The sequence below is a fragment of the Rhinopithecus bieti genome, unplaced genomic scaffold (genome assembly GCF_001698545.2).
Source record: "Rhinopithecus bieti isolate Rb0 unplaced genomic scaffold, ASM169854v2 scaffold_3067, whole genome shotgun sequence".
In the NCBI taxonomy this organism is placed as follows: Eukaryota; Metazoa; Chordata; class Mammalia; order Primates; family Cercopithecidae; genus Rhinopithecus; species Rhinopithecus bieti.
The window spans coordinates 2897760-2915169 of NW_016804208.1; the positions used below are offsets into that span (position 1 = coordinate 2897760).

General features: G+C 36.6%; 1 long non-coding RNA gene across 2 annotated transcripts in view; it reads left to right on the forward strand.

Annotated features, from left to right (window-relative positions):
- Window positions 1-17410, forward strand: part of LOC108526427 (uncharacterized) — a 76405-nt gene that overhangs the window by 23112 nt on the left and 35883 nt on the right. The window contains exons 2-3 of one of the 2 annotated variants that reach the window (XR_001884522.1): window positions 13281-13402; window positions 15602-15699. This is a non-coding gene — a long non-coding RNA (uncharacterized LOC108526427). The remainder of the gene's footprint in view (window positions 1-13280; window positions 13403-15601; window positions 15700-17410) is intronic. The other variant, XR_001884523.1, reaches the window with a different exon arrangement.

Sequence of the window (17410 nt, forward strand, 5' to 3'; positions counted from 1 at the left end):
CATAATCAATTTTTCTAATTATGTATTGTTAATAAGAAGAGTAGATTCTTATTGATTCTATAAAAATAATTACAGTGCCATGAAAATGAGAATACCTGATAAGTTTCTGAATTCCAGAGGGGTCAGGAAGGAAGGAAAAAATGAACATTTCATTTCTCTATAAAAGCACAGTTTAATAACTTGGTATGAATTATAGGTCAATTAAGAGAAAATATAAAGGGATTATTAATATCCAGAAAATAGAATATTGACATATTAGCAATATCCTATGCAGAGCCCATAATTATCCTTCCTTCCTTCCTCCTTCCTTCCTTCCTTCCTTCCTTCCTTCCTTCCTTCCTTCTTTCCTTCCTTCTTTCCTTCATATGTAATTAATTTTTAATTTGCTTGATCTTAGATTAGCAGTTTTCTGAACACATCTGCTTCACTGGAGCTGGAAATCCTGATTCAATTCATTGGTATGATTTCAATGGTATTTTAAGGAATGCCATAAGAAACATATACCTGACATAGAGTCCTGAATCTCTAAGACAGGTTTGCAAGGGCTTCCAAGGAGGGATCAGAGTAAAATAAAACAACTGGTAGATTAAAGCATCTGTGGTCAAGTTATTACTAATAATTTTTAAAAGTGAAAGATCTGATGTGACTTAATTACACAAAAAACTCAACTAATAAGGATAAATGGTTGTTTCTATGGCATGGAAAACAAAATAGTCAATCCAAAAATGTTTTAGATAAAATATCTGCAAACATATATGAAAATGGATGGCCATATCTTTAGAGAGAAAACAATATTCAGATATAACATCAAATTTCCCTAAATTTAATGTATCATGAATATACCAAACATGGTATATCAAGATTATAAAAATTATATCAATATCATAAATTAGAATATATCAAGATTATATCAAGTTTAGAATATATCAAGCTAGAATATATCAAGATTATAAAGTAAAAAGATTCTGTAAGCCCAGAGTAAGTCCTAAACATATGAATTAAACTTCATAGGTTAAATTATATGAATCCTCAATTGAACCACTGCCCTAGAACTTATTGAATTTTGAATTCTTTAATTTGTTAAAGGATACAATCAGGTTAATATTTTAAAACATTTACTGAAATTATGACTGAAAACACCATATTGTTTTATCTAAAATCAGGCAAAGCATTACTGGGACTCTCATAAATAGAAAAAAATATATGGACAGTAAGGATATTGATGATTCCCTGGGAATTTCCCATACAGCATGTAGTTTCTGGAATTTTTATAATAATAATACTTTACCCACATTGATTAACCCAGGGAAGGCTAAGCATCCCTTCTGATTTTACAGTTCTTCCTATGTAATTCAAAATGTGAAATAAACATAATTATTTTTAGCATTTCTCCTTGTATAAAGTGAAAAAAATAAATTCTTTGTGATTTTCCATGTACCCCGTGAAATCCTAAAGACAGTTTTAGATGCAAAACATATAATTTAGAATTTGATTTGAGGACAGCAAAGTGTTAGAAATTATCATGAAATTTGATCAAAAGTAGGAAGACTTTGTTCTTTTAATTAATGAAGGACATGATAGAGTCAACACACAACACAGTTAACTATTCTGGTAAGACACAGTATCTTTGTATTTTTGTCAGATTACTCAGAAGGTAAAGAAAAACCTTTTCTAAACTCTTAAGAGAAGACCAATAATCCATGTAAATTTTGTCATTTTTACAGAAAGAAAATCAAATCTAATCTAATTTTGTATTGGTATAATTTTAATACAAAAGCTCTTCTTAAACAACCTTAAATAAATCCATCAAGCCTTAGCCTGACATATGAAATTCTTTTTCCATGAACCTTCTACAACTTTCTATAGCCATTTAGATTTTTTCACACACTCTCCTCTTTCTTATTCTGGATAAACCAGTCATTTTACTTTGGAACAAAGTTGTCCTATTTTTCCATACATTGCATATAAAATTGTTCCTCTTGGCCACAATTGCTCCTAGTAGAGTCTCTCTTACCTACATTGGTTATAATTTTTAACCACAGTAGCTTCTACTTCCCAGAAAATCTATGAGGTGGATAAGTATGAACTATCTTTTATACACCAGCATTTTGTAACAGACTAACAGAGCTAGTCTTACAACTTACATGTTAAAACTTTTTATAGCCATACACTTCCTTCAGATATGTATACAGTCTCTCTGTACCATCGAAATAAGAGAAAAAGTATAAAGCTCATAATTATGCTTCAGTATCCTTTTTTTACTAGAAATAATCTAGATATTTAATGACTTCCCATTGTATATCTTAATTAACATAAGTCTAAGGTTTTAAGTTACTAAATATCTTGGAAAATATCTTCAAACCAATTGTCATGCTACAAAACAGAATAACTGTTGAATTAAAGTTTGTCAGAATAATGATTCAATTTGATTAAACATTTCATAATCATCTTAGATATCTATTATATGTAACGCAAGCTTATTTGATGAGTAAACCTGTACAAGTTTAGGGTGAACGTGCCCAAGTAGAATAAAAACGTGTGTTAACACAAGTAACTCAGAACATCCCTGTTTTTGATAAAAGAACAATATTAAATGAGTCTTGCTGCCAAAGACTTACCTAATTTATGTGTACTTGAATTCTTGAAAACATTTGAGTTACAAACATTTGAGTTTATAGAAGCTAAACATTGAGCTTAGTAGTTTATATAAGAATACTTTTTTCCACACTGAAAGTATTAGAAATTCAATTTCCTTAATTTCTAAGAATCTTAAGAATATTCAGTTTATATAAGTGCTTATTTATCTGTAAACTAGTCGAAATAGATCTCCTTTTAGAGATTTATAATATAATTTGATAATACTATTTGAAGGTAGGATAATATTACACATATAACCTACATACATTCATGTACACTATAAAGATAAAAGTACTCCATTCTGATGCTAATTCACCATGTAGACTTCTGATTAACCCCAGTTGCATGAGTGCCTCCTTATTCCTACTTTATTTACTGTCCTTAGTATGAAAATGTGTACTCACTATACATCTTGCCTTTAAATCAATACAATCTTGCTGTTATTGCACAAATCATAGCGTATGATGCACATAGCATTCTTGCCTGTTCTGGAGTTACCTTTAGTAGACTCTATCGAGCATGTTCCCCTTTTCCCCATGGTATATAAGCCCTGAGTTTGGAATGTAATGCTGTGGAGATCTACCTGTCTTGCCACCCAAGACCATGCTTCCCTTTTTTAGTTCCTAAATAATTCATGCTTTACTGATAAACTGGATTTGTCTGCCTTGTTATTTGATGTCTCCATTCCTTCTGCATTTGGGGGCTGCTTTGCATATGTGTCCCATTCATGGAACACATACACACACATGTGAACATACAGAGATAGAAATAGAGAGCTTCCAGCTTTCATTCTAAAATTTTGGTTCACTCAGTCATAAAAACGAGCTCTTGTTCTTGCCCTATCTTTATATTTTTGGCAGGATTATGTTTCTGTTAAATGGGGGAAGTTGAGATTACCTGCTTAGAATGACTGTTGAAGCATCTGCACCAATATTTGTGAAGGAGACTTTTTTTCTGTGCCATGATATATAATACTATGGAGACTGAACTGCGCTGCAAAGGACTAAGGAGAAATCAGGCAGCTGTCTAGGTGTCTCCAAAGACCATCTCAATTAAAAAAAAAATTCAGCCTGTTCCAATTAGTTTTTTCAGCCTCAGGTGCTAGCAATTGTTCTCTCTTAAATTTAAGTAGAGTTCTAACTCTAAAGGAGATTGAACAGGGGAAGAATACTTGGAAAGCAGCTATGTTAACACATTTGTCAGTCAAGGAGTTTCGTTAGCTTTGAGGGATAATTACTAATTCCTTGAGTAAAGACCGTAATGGGGTCTTGGGATTTGGGTTTCTTTTTTATGGATATTCTTGCAGTTGTCCTGAACCCCTTTGTTTCCACTAAAGTAGGGGTCCCCCAACCCCAGGCTGTGGACCATTACCAGTCGGTGGGCTGTTAGGAACCAGGCCACACAGCAGGAGGTGAACAGCAGGCTAGTGAGCATTACCGCCTGAGCTCCACCTCCTGTCAGATCAGCACTGACATTAGATTCCCATAGGAGTGTGACCCCTATTGTGAACTGTGCATGTGAGGGATCTAGGTTGTACACTCCTTTTGAGAAACTAATGCCTGATGATTTAAGTTGTAACAGTTTCATCCCAAAATCATGTCCCCCATGGAAAAATTGTCTTTGATGAAACCTGTCCGTGGTGTGAAAAAGGTTGAGGACTGCTTCACTAAGGGGACGGGTGGAACGTGTTGAAAAGAGCAACCATTGCCTCATGGCTAATAAGAACTGTTCAGGTGCAAAGGAGCATAGGTATAGGCCAGCGAAGTTGAAGAAAACAAAGAATACTGATATTCCAATTGGAAATAATATATTTTTCCAGGTTTACTGGATTAGTGAAATTAAGCATAAAGCTATACAGGTTAATGAGAAGTCCTACTGAGACAAAAGATTGTTTAGATAAACTCAAGTCATAAGGTAGATCAAGTCCCACCACAGGTATGGTTTGCCTGCTCCAAGTGAGGGTGGGTGGAGAATAGGAGGAAAGTTTGCTTTTGTGTTCACTGGGAAGATGAAGGGGAATCCATTCATGGGATGATTTTTGCATCTCCTTTTGCACAAGGGTAATGGTTGTGTGAAGGAATACCAGTGGAAAGATGAATTTTTGACTCTTGCTCCCTTTTGCATCTTAAAGCCAGGTTATATGTTTCTTTATACTATCTACAAGTGTCTCTACATAAAATGATTTTTTAGGGAGCAGATTGCTCTAACACCTTTTACTCTAATTGTTTGAATTATAAAGGCTTGAGATTGCATTGTGTTGACTAGGCTTTGTCTGCAATGGAGCCCTTAGGGTTTTGAGCTAGTGACTGTATTTCAGAGATAGTAGTCTTCCACCACTTTACATTACGTTTTTAAATAATATCTGTAATCTTTGTTGTAAGATCTTAAGAAACCTGACACCAACGGCAGAGGTGATTCAGCCCTCAAGAACACCAGAGTTGTTCTTTCAAACATTTTTTTTTTTTTTTTTTTTGAGACAAAGTCTTGCTCTGCTGCCCAGGCTGGAGTACAGTGGTGTGATCTCCACTCACTGCAAGCTCCGCCTCCCGGGTTCATGCCATTCTCCTGCCTCAGCCTCCCGAGTAGCTGGGACTACAGGCACCCGCCACCACGCCCTGCCAATTTTTTGTATTTTTGGTAGAAACGGAGTTTCACCGTGTTAGCCAGGATAGTCTTGATCTCCTGACCTCGTGATCTGCCTGCCTTGGCCTCCCAAAATGCTGGGATTACAGGCGTGAGCCACCGCGCCTGGCCCTTTCAAACATATTCTAATCTACATCTGTAATTAACGCTGGATTCATCTCTCCATCTTATGATATGTTGCATCTCTGTCTAATAAGCTGTTCCTCCTATGGCTTTAGCCTGCATGTAAGCCTCAGGACTGTTCTGACTTTTTTGATAGTCCATTTCCCAGGCCCACAAGCAGCTGCACAAGTGGATATAAATCAGTGGAGCCTGGGAGAACATGTGCTGATGACCAGACTGAATTGTTACTAAATTCTTCCCTGTTGTTACAGGTGTCCTTAAAGTCGTTGACAGTACTATGTAAATCTGAGCGAGACAAAGGCTTAAAGTGTACTTGTTCAAATGGGTATTCAGTTCATTGATTTTTCATTACAGGTAGGGAAAGGCCAATAATATGGGTTGGAATGGAAAACTGGGAAGCAGGAGAATTTAATGGAACCAGGGTAGGGTAAAGAGGAGGAGTAAGGTCCAAAAGTGAACAAAGAAAAACACAGAATAAGGAGGAATCGTTGGTAAGAAAAATGGCAGTGATGGTATTCAAAGATGGTTTTGAGTGAGGAAATTGTGTGAATTTGCTGGAGATAAAGAAGGAGCAGGAGGAGTTAACTTGTGGTGAGAGACACAATCCTTAGTAAAACTATGCCAAATGGAGATAATGAACTGAATTGTTGCTATAATGGCAAAACACATAATTCACAGGGATTTTGAAGGGGGTCAAGGTGTGCATTGGAGTTTCCTCTAGTAACAAGGTTAAACAAAAGCTGGCAACCAAACCAAAAGAGCAGTAAAACAAACAATTACCATCGAATCTTTACCATATTGTCATGAACAATGTCCGGAGCACAGGACTCAGGCACTGCTTTCACTGTGGGATGCCCAAATTGTGGGCACAACTGGCTGGAGAGACCTCAGTCGCTGAGGGGAGAAGGTGGGGGTCCTGAGATGGGCTTCCAGTCCTATCCAGGTTACGGCACAACACAAAGACAGAAAACAAACAACTAAGGGACTTGGTCTTAGTCAGGCTGCTGAAACAGGAACAGAACCCCAGATCCAAAGATCAGGGAGTCTCACAGCTTGGTTTTGCCTTAGATTTATAGAGAGGAACAGAGAAGTTATAGGTGGTGTGCTTTTACAGGTGACAGGTGGTTTTTAACCAACCAGTACATGTTTATATCTATGTGTAGATAGTTTTGAGGATAAATAGTTCAGCTAATCATTTATAAGATAAACAATGGGAACTTAAAGGGTCTATATCTGGCCTTGCCACGGACAGCAAGGGGGTCATACTGTTATCTAAATTGTGTGGGGAAAGATAACTTAGACTGTTAGCTAAGTTATGTGGGGAAAGGTGGTTCTTTGCTGTAACCCGTTTTCATAAAACACCGTCAGGGATTTCTTAACTGGTGCTATTTTCCAGGAGCAGAGAACTGGGGAAAATTCCAACACTGTCAACCCTTTTATATTTATTGTTTAATATTTACAAGTGGTTTGTCAATCATTGTTCTCATCTTATACTATTTTTCGCATTTCCTTCTCTTTTGATTTTCTTCAGAGAAACTATGTTTTGTTTTCTGGTGTTTCACATAGGTTATGTGGAAGTTATCAATGTTTTGTAAACTAGCCATAGTTGTCTTTCAGTATATTAAATACAAATGTATATCTATATATCGCTAATGATTAAAGACAATGATGTAAAGTTATCCTTTTCAAAACAATGTACTTAGCCTAATTTCTTCTGCTAATACCTTCCTTATTTGTAAGTCTAAGTTAACACAGGTCTAGTCAATTATAGACCTAGATTATGAGAATTTTATTAATTTGAATTCTAAAATTTTACATACCATATGAAATCTTCAAACTTATTTTTCCATTCAGTTTATAATCAATACCTAAATATTATTTTGCACATAACTATACAGTAATTTTAATATGTACTTTTAGTACTTATTGTCAGTCATTTTATACCATTTACTTCTTTTACCTCCCCCACCCAATGCCAGACCATTCACTGCTACATTAATAGTTGTGATGTGTTCTGCATTCTAGTGAATGACAGAAGAATAGTGATTAGTATGGCTAGAGAACTTCAGGAAAATTCATTGTTCTTATGGTGTCTGGCAGTGACATGGGACCATTCCAGTTCTCACACTCCATAGCAAGAAGCAAAACTGTACAATGCACATGTATATATTTTCACCTTATACTGCATATTGATTGCTCAGTCTTCCCCATTGTCAGCCTCCTCTCTCCAACTACCAGCCTTCACCAAACAACATACATCTCATTTCAGACATGATTAACATCATCAGAAAGGACTAATGGAGAGCACCTACAGTTTCAAAAACTTTCAAATCCAAATAAAAAATAATTGTTTTCATGGAGGGCAGTTTTTAGAGGTCTGGTCCATTGATGTCCTGGCCCTTAACACCTATCAACCAAATAGTGTCTCAAAGCCCCTATATGAATTCAAGGATCCTGATGATTTGAAACCATAGTTAATATATGATGCATACAAAGAAAAATTTCTTATAAGCATTCAAAGTAAAAATGGAAATTCACATGGTTGAGAGCCTAGTTTAGTACTCAGATAAGGAAATTCAATGCCTTATTAAATCTATGTATCTATGTATCTATGTATCTATCTATCTATCTATCTATCTGTCTATCATCATTTATTTTGAGCTTATTGATGAACTACCATCATAGGAAAGGGGAAACCATACCAGCAAGAGGAAACCATGAAAATACTAATCAGGGAGAACCAGGAAAAGGTCTAAGAGCCAAAGCAGGTTAACTGCATGTCACTGTCCTTTAAACACGGAGAGATAGTTCACATTAATTCACGTTCTCAATCCATTGTTTTGAGCCTACTCTGTCACAACAGTTTTCCCACTCAAATACTTTATTTTTGACATTTATCAGTTATATTAACTAGTTAGATTAGGCAATAATCTTCTTACAAAGGAGAGAGTATCTCAAGAGTCCTTGAGTAACTGAGCATTTTTCTCTGAGTTTCTTACATATGAATGATAACTTGTTCAGGCAGGGACCTCTTAGATCCTAAACTTTACCCCTCAAAATTCCTGTGTCTTTTTTGTGTTTCACGTCAAGAAATAGACTTCTGAAACCGGTCTTTTTTTTTTCTTTGTAGCTAACCTATTTTTTTTTCTTTATAAATGCCTTCAGGATTTTTTTTTCTACTTGTTGAAATTCAAACATTTTTCAGCCCTAGGATATATCTACAGAGAACTGCTTTTAATTTTACTTTTCCACTGGAATGCACAAAACCCTTTCAAATGTTAGACTCAGATTTTTCTTCATTTCCATAATGAAGTCAAGTGAAGTAGACATAAAGTTCTAGAAGTGTACCTCTAGAAGTGGACAGACCAGATTTGCAGGGTCTGCCACCTACTGACTCTGATGAGTTATTTAAAATTCTGTGCAAACTTCTTCTCATCAGTTATTAAATAGAGGTAAGAATATATTTAATCAGATTTTCCTGGAGATTAAATGAGATAATGTTAGATACTTAGGGCTTTGGTTTTAATGTTTGTGTTTCCTCCAAAAGTCATGTTGAAACTTAATGTCCAATGTAACAGTATTAAGAAGTGGGGTCTTCAGGAGGTAATTAGGAGACCAGGGCTCTGTTGTCATGGATGGGATTAGTGATTTGATTTACAAAAGAGTTTGAGGGGGTGAGTTTAGCCCCATTTTATGTCTTCTGCCATGTGAGGACACGGTGTTCATCACTTTTGCCCTTCCAGCTCTTCTACCATGTGGGGAAGTTGCCACAAGGACGCCATTGATAGAATGGCCCCACCAAACACCAAACCTGCCAGTGCCTTGATCTTAAACTTCCTAAGCTTTAGAAATATGCAAAACAAATTTTAGTTTTTTATAAATTACGCAGTCTCAGGTATATTTTTTAGAGCAGCAGGAATGGACTATGACACTTAGTAAATGGTAAATAATTTATATATGTTAGTTATTTGTAATTATTGCTTTATTTCTATATTCATGGTTTCTTCCACTGAAAACTGATAAGTCTTTGATAGAATTTCTATAATCTTCCTGTTAGATTGAATGCCTGTTACCTTTTAAAAATTATTTATCTATTATTTTCCTCTTTAAAAAAATTTTCCTGTGCGTTATGAGTAAAAATATTAAATGTATTATCTAAGTGGTCATTTTATCTATCTCAAACTTTCTTAGCCTCCAAAGATTTTAATGTTTATTTTGTATTTTAGGTTTTCTCTCTTCTGTTTCTTCCTCCTTCCTCCTTTCCCACCCTCCTGTCAATTCCCATTGTATCTCTGTTTTTGATTCAAGGTGCTCTTTCTTTGTAGCTCCCTAGTGGTATTAACAGAGACTTTTTCTAAAGATATGTACATCTGCAAAATCATCAAGGCATCATCCCCTTTTCTATAGCTTCTATTAATAGGCTTGTTGTTGCTTCTGTTTTTATGTTTGAGTTCAGAAGATCTGTCCGGTTCAAAACTAGTTCATATACATAATTACCACCATCCACATGGGTGCTAGTAAGTCTCCTTCCAGATTTCAGTAAGAGGGTCAGGTTGATATAAAAAATCCTTACTCGTCAGTCAATTTGCAAATTATGTTCAAAGTTCTTTGATGATGTTTTATGGGCCTGAAATTAGGTCTCATCTTCTATCCCTTTGGATTTTTTGATTGAACTATAGAGTCAGGTGCAGTTTGAAGTTCTTCTTTTAACACTATAGTTCATGAACACCCTCACTCTCAGCATGGTAAGCCTTGTCTTAGCACTTTTCTCAGTGCTTTCCTAAGATGTGTAAGCACTCCAGGGAGTGAGGAAGCACTGCACATGCCTATACCCTGCAGTGACGCAGGCTGGCAGAGTCTCCCAATACAAGTGAGAAAGAGCTGTTGACAAAGGCTGGGGACAGAATTTTCACTCTGCCTGGATAAAATTGTAACTTTTCTGCACTTGACGGAAAGCTGCTTTTATTTTTTCCCCCTCATCATTTTTGCATCTAGTTCTCAGTCTGGCAAAGTCAGATGGGTTGTCATAGTCTTTTCTTCTCTTTTCTTTTTTTGGCAACTGTTCTGGTTTGTTAAGACTGTAGTTGAATGTAGTATGTTAAGAGTACATAATCCTTTCCTGTTTTGTTTCTGGTTACCTATTCTCCTTCATATGACTGCGGTTGCATATGACATGTGGTTCATAGATAGACTTTTAATACTTTTAAATCCGTCTCCACTAACAATGGCATTTATTTAAAATCTGATTGAAAATTTACCTACGTTCTTTTTTTTCTTTAATTAGTTACAACAGCACAAACCATTTTTTCTCCCCTCCCTCATTGTGTGCATGTGCATGTGTGTATGTGTGTGTGTGTGTGTGTGTAAGAGGAAACTTTGTAAGAAGCATATCAAACCCCTATAGTTTGTCAGATCATTAATCCAAAAGTTTGCCTCCTTCAACATTCCAGACTAAGGCAACTTGATATTCTACAAGGAGATATTCCTAGGACTGCAATTAAATTTGCCAGGGGACATTTCTAGCATAGTCTCCCAGACCATAGTCACAGAAGAGATGGTCAAATATCCAACAATACCAATTCTCATCTTTTTATTTTCAGTAATTCAACATTCCTTTCTTATTTCCTGATCAGGATTTGGCTGAGAATGTGGCTGTCCACCAAAGATTTTATTTCCCAGACTCCATTGCACCTTGCTGAGGAGATGTGAATAAGTTAGGGCAAGAAGGGGTGTGAGTGAAAACGATGGAGGTAACTTCCTAGTTTTATGGACGTAAATGCTTGTTCTGGTATACCTTTTCCTACCCTATGTTATTGGAGCCCAATCATGGGGGCTTCCAGCTTCAGCCGCACAGGTGTGTCTGACACCCTGGGCAATGGCAGAGACAGAAGGGTATGGGCCCCTGCCACTGTAGCCTTCTCAGCCATGAACTCTTAATAAAAGAGAAATATTTTCCAATCTCATTTAAACCTCAGCATTTTGAAGTATTTTCATTGTAGCAGATTTTCCTGTACAGTAACTAATACAAAACGCATTTAAAAAGGGTAGATGCATTTTCCTCCCAAATATGAAGAAAAAATGGCCATAAACAATTTGTAAACTTCTACATACTGCTTTGATAAGATCAGGCTCATGAGCACTGAAATGTTTTCACAGTAAAGACAGTGATTTCTTGGAGTACTGTTGCTTTCAAGGCTTTTACATGTGGGGTGGTTAAAATGGATGTGTCTGTGGTCTTTGGTGGGGGTGGGAAATGGAACCCTATCTGCTCTTATTTAGTGGGATAAAATGATTGATGAGAAATCACAAATGGAAACCCACATTCTGCCAGAAGATCTCACAACAGCATGATATTACCTTTCAGGAAAACTATAAAGGGTTTATAAAAGCAAGACAGAGATAGTAGCCTTTTTTCAATGGCATCTTCCATTCCCTCACAGAGCTACCATCCCTAGAGGGATATTTTAAAAGCTGAATCCTTAGCCTTTTGTAATAACACAAGCACAACTTTTTAAGACTGACCTGACATCCTGCAACTCCTTTTTTTTCCCTCCAGTGGAGATGTGAATCAGTGGCAGCTTCATAGCTTTTTATTGGATGTCTTTTGAGCATGGACTACATCAGTTTCCTACGGAGCTTGACAAAGGAGAAATTTTGGCAATGAGAAGAGCCTCTGGCATGTTAGAAACAGAAAGCAACATATATGCTTCAGAAATAGCAAATGGCTCGCCTGCCAAACCAATCCTGTGGTGCACAGGGTTCTGTATTACAAGCCTGCCTGCCTCTAAAGTCAAAGCAGAGGGGAAAGCAGTGGAGTTCTTCTGGCTTAGAGCTGTTTCTCTTAAATCTGTGCTAAAAGAAAAACCCATGACCTTCATCTCTCAGCAAAAACCTCATGCCTTGCTGATTCTTATTTTAATGCAGATTTCTATGTCCTTGTATATAAAGCAATTCTTTGAAGGCTTTAAGAAATGAGGAATTGCAGTGGAATGCACATATGAATTATTATTTACTTGGAATCATAAGCATGAATAGTATGCAGAAACAGAATTGAATTTTAAGAATAACAACTGAGAACTGTGTGGCATGTACTGTGCTAAGCATTTGACATGTCATTAATCTTAATACTCCCAGAGGATATACAATGTTATCTCCATTTTACAAATGAGAAAACTAAAAATAACACTCCCAAGGGAATACAGCTAGTAAGTGGCAGATATGGGTTGCTAATTCAGGTTAACCTAGTTACCAAATCTGTTATTGTCACTATATTTTGTTGTACAGACCTTAATTACTACACAAAGCAACATAAACTATTTAGTGTCTATGTACTAACTACAGATAAGTGTTACCAAAAAGAAGTAAGAGTTAACTTTATTCTTTATGAAAGAAATATGACCATGAACTGTATAATTACAGACATTTTCTCGAATTTTGAAGCCTTACCTAAATTTTGAACTGAAGTCCTCATGTCAACCTTAAAAGCTTGTGGCAGGCAATGAAACATTTATAAAATGTGACAATAAATACTATTCTTGGTAATAATGTCTAAGTCATTTGATATTTTGCATTTGTTTTTTTCTTAAACTCCCCAGAATTCCAAAAGTCAAAAAGCACCATTATGACAAACACAGACACACACACACACACACACACACGCTAAAATAACACCTTTCAAGGACTTTGTTTTGGCTTCTCAAGAGAAAAAAGAGTTCTGTAGCTTAAGAACACAATGCTGACTGAACAAAAAACAAAACAAATCAAAACCAAGAAACAACAACAACAGAAAGATGAGTACCATTTGTTTTTGTAAGGAAAATGCAAGGGACAGAACCTTGGAACCCTTTTGCATAACTTGTTTCTCCTGATTTTCCTAGCAACAGAGTGAATGCAGCTACAACTACCAAGCCAAAACTTGTGGTTTCTTTGAGTCAAAGCCCAGCTCTCAGCAAACTGATTTTGGTTTCAACTAATTGCCTGACGTTGGAGGCACAAAAAGGTAAATTAAGCCTTTTGTGCTCTGGATATTGAGTTTGATTCTATACACGAAAATAATCTGTTTCATTCAACCTTTCTGGACATAATGGCTTCACTATTCAAAATATGATATTTCTGCTGTTTTTGGCACCCCTCCCAATCTGTCTGAAAGTCTTCTGGTATCTCCCACCAAATATTTCATTTTGCATCATAGTCACCTAGTCTTTTTCCCTTGGTCATTGAATAATTTGAGGCAGGCCTCCTGGGAAGCTATGCCCAGAGTACTCACATTTCTCTCTCTCTCTCCCATTAAAACTTACCTCTTCTGAGTGATAAGCGATGTCAGTCCTTGCTCTTCACAAGTGTCATTACATTAGTTTGTAAAATCTCACTGTGGTCATCTATTTAACTACAGAAACACTTGTCTGAATGTAAAAAGAATATCAAGCATGGAGTAAGAACCACTGCAATTCAGCAAAATGCTATCATTTTATTTAATGGCTTTTTAAGGTTAAATCATGTAATTTACCATTTTATTACGACCGCTTCATATTCATTCACTCATCCATCTATCCATGTACCCATTCATTCATCATCCATCCACTTATCTTTCCATTCATCCAACCATCCTCCATTAATATTAATTTGCTCATTGAAAAAATTAGTATTGAGCTTCCAGCTTAGTTTTTTAGGTGCTAGAGCTACAGCAGTAAAAATGTAAAACAAAATGGTTCTGCCCTCAGAGTACTTGCATTTTAATGCATAAACAATTAATAAAAACAAGCAAAGGAAAATGTAACATGGCATATAATAATAAGCCCTATAAAAAGGATAAACCTGAGCAGTGGGGAAAATGGGGAGATGTTGGTCAAAGGGTAAAAAGTTTTATTTTTGAAAGATGAATAATTTCTGGACATTTAATATGCAGCATGGTGACTATAGTGAATAATACTGTATTATACATACTTGAAATTTGCTAAGAGAATAGACCTTAAGTATTTTCACTACAAAAAAGCAAAACATCACATTGCACACATTAAAACACAAATTTTATTTGTCAAGTATACTCCATTAAATCTGGAGCGAAAAGGAAGGCTAAAACAAATTAAGAAGCAAAAGCAAAGGAAATGCTGAAGATAAATGGACCTATTTTTTGTTGTTGTTCTTTTAAGATTGGTTAAGGAAAAGGTTTTTTTGTTTGTTGTTGTTGTTTGTTTGTTTGTTTGTTTTGAGATGGAGTCTCACTCTGTCACCCAGGCTGGAGTGCAGCAGCAGATCTCGGCTCACTGCAAACTCCGCCTCCCATGTTCAAGGGATTCTCAGGCCTTGGCCTCCCAAGTAGCTGGGAATATAGGCGCCCACCACTACGCCTGACTAATTTTTGTATTTTTAGTAAAGATGGGGTTTCGCCATGTTGACAAGGCTGGTCTCAAACTCCTGACCTCAGGTGATCCACCCACCTCAGCCTCCCAAAGTCCTGAGATTACAGGCATAAGCCACTGCACCAGGCCAGAAAAGTTTTTTAATAAGGTGATACCTGAACAGATCAGTGAAAAGGGTAGAGAAGCTAGCCATAAGAATAACTATCTGAAGGAACACTTATAATTAGAGAAGAGCAAATTCAAAGGTCCTGAGGTAAACACAGATGCGTGGCATGTCTAAAGAATGTTAAGGAGCGCAGTCTGATGTGTGATTGGAATGAGGTAAATAAGGAGAAAAATGATAAGAGATGAAATCGTGGAGTTATCGATGGGCCATATAAAGTAAGGTTTTGTAGGTCATGATAAATATTCTGTTATCTGTTATGATTTATCAATAAATTACCTAAAATAATTTATCATTATCTTCTCTGGTTCCGTAAGCTGAGTCAACTGAGAGTGAGGCTCTTGCTTGTAGTTTCTTAGGATGTAAGTCAGATTTCAGCTGGGTCTGCAGTCATATGAGGATTCAATGGGCTTTATGTCCATGTCACTTGTCTGAGTTGGTGTTGGTTATCTGTTAGATGCTTATTTAGGGCTGTCAGACAAAGAGCCCATGTGTGGCTTATTTATGTGTCTTGAGCTTATTATAAAAGTGGGCCTGGGTTTTTAAGAGAGAGCGTCCCAAGAATAAACTTCAAAATTGAGCATCCCAAGAAGTAAGAAGGGGAAGTTGTCAATTTAGTTAAGGCTGTGTCTAAAACTGACACAGCAACATTTCTGCCATATTCTATTTCTCAAAGCAGTCACAAAGCCCCTCAGAAGCAAAGGAATGTAGAGATAAACTCAATCTCTTAATGGAGAAGAGGCAAGATCGTATTACTGAAGAGCATGTGAAATGGTAAGTGTTGTTGCAGACACATTTTGGAAATGTAAGTTGCCACAGTACGAATATTGGATTCCATTAGGAATATATTATAAAGGTACTAGAGGGTTTTGAGAAGAGAAAATATATCATATTGTATGACTTAGAGTCTTTTTGTTGAGAAAGAATTTAGTGGTGCAAATGCAAAAAAATGAGATTACTTAAGAAGCTATCGGCCAGGTGCAGTGGCTCATGCCTGTAATCTCAGCACTTCGGGAGGTCGAGGCGGGCAGATCATGAGGTCAAGCGATTGAGATCATCCTGGCCAACATGGTGAAACCCCGCCTCTACTAAAAATACAAAAATTAGGTGGGTGTGGTGGCACGCACCTATAGTCCCAGCTACTCAGGAGGCTGAGGCAGGAGAATCACTTGAACCCAGGAGACAGAAGTTGCAGTGAGCTGAGATCTGCCACTGTACTCCACCCTGGCGACAGAGTGAAACTCCATCTCAAAAAAAAAAAAAAAAAAAAAAGCTATCAAAATAATCAAAGTGTAAGAAATTAATTTAATGGCTTTGGCTAGGGTATTGGAAGTGAAGATGGCAAAATTAGATTGGATTGTGCATTTACTAACAATGAGATTTGCTGATGAATTCGATGCAGGTTGTGAGAAAAAGAGATTAGTCTACTAACAACATTGGCTTAGCAACTTGGAAAATAAAGCTCCCAGTTACTCAGGTGGAAAAAGTGTAGGAAGACCAAATGTGGAGGTTTCCAAATCAAGAATTGAATTGGACATGTTAAATTGTAAATGCATATTGGAAGTTAAAATGGAGCTAATTTCAGGAGTTCAAGTGTTAGGTTCAAGACAGAGACATGAATTTGGAAAAATCGGGATCTAGATGATTTTTAAACCATGATAGTTGAGGAGTGCTCATATAGTAAGCACACAAAAAGAAGAAAAGAGGGCACTGGATGCATGTCTGGGTTACTCAATGTTCGAAGCTTGGGGAAATGAAGAAAAGGATGTGCATAGCCATGAGTGTCACTCTAGTGTAACAACCTCCTAAGCACTCTTACTGAAATATTACTGATGACCCCACTGCAACCTCAAGCTTTCTTTATCCATTTGCCTGTCAAGCCAGAATTATCTTCATCAAGTGCAGCTATAGTCCAGTCATGTTACCTTTCTTCTTAAAACCATTTGTCAGTTATTTAGCTAATGCTCAAAGACCTTACTTAGACCTCATGACCTGTAAGCCCCTGAAGGAGGGCACATCTGCAAATGTTCTTCTTGTTACTACCTGTACTATCTGCATTGTGTTCTGCCTGGAATGTTTTCCCCAATCTCAGGGTATTAGGCCTGCCCATCCTCCTGTCTAGAATTTCATTCCACTTCATATCTTCACCAGTTTAATTCCTCATCACACATCTCTTCCCCATTTACATGCCATATGCCCTGATACTTCATCAGATTCCTTTGCTTTTGCCCTTATATCTTCCTATCTGTTACTTCAAATAAACTGAAATTTCAAATTACTTTATTCTGTATTTATTGGACAAATATCTGTCATGATCATTAAACTTCAATAAAAAAGGCTTCCTGTTTCTTTAAGTGACTACTCATTGTCTGAGGTGCTGATACCATCTCTGGCACAGAGAAATCACTAGTTGTTACATAAATAAATTAATTAACTTTTGTGTAAAATTAATGTCTAAAATGGGTGCTGGGAGATAACAACTTAC